This window comes from Eimeria mitis, genomic scaffold (genome assembly GCF_000499745.2).
Source record: "Eimeria mitis Houghton genomic scaffold, Emh_scaff748, whole genome shotgun sequence".
Classification (NCBI taxonomy): domain Eukaryota; phylum Apicomplexa; class Conoidasida; order Eucoccidiorida; family Eimeriidae; genus Eimeria; species Eimeria mitis.
In genome coordinates this window covers 17,668-17,956 of record NW_013575472.1, presented here as the reverse complement: position 1 = coordinate 17,956, position 289 = coordinate 17,668, and positions in this window count along the sequence as shown.

Below are 289 nucleotides of genomic sequence, written 5' to 3'. Positions count from 1 at the left end.
GCAGATGATTGGTGCCGCAGCAGCAACGAACAAGCAGGAGAGCAGCAAGAAGTCTTCTGGCTGCTGCTGCTCGATATTTTGTATCTGCTGCAGCGCAACGGCTGGCCCTGCCCTCCTTGCTGCAGCAAAGCCTACGGCAGCAGCAGCAGCAGCAGCAGCAGCAACAGCAGCAGCAGCAGCGGCAGCAGCTGTCCTTTTGATGCCTGGTTGCTGCTGCTGCAGCACGGGGGCTGCAGCAGCGGGGACAGGGATTTGCAGCAACTAGCAAGGAGCTTTGCAGGGGATTCAC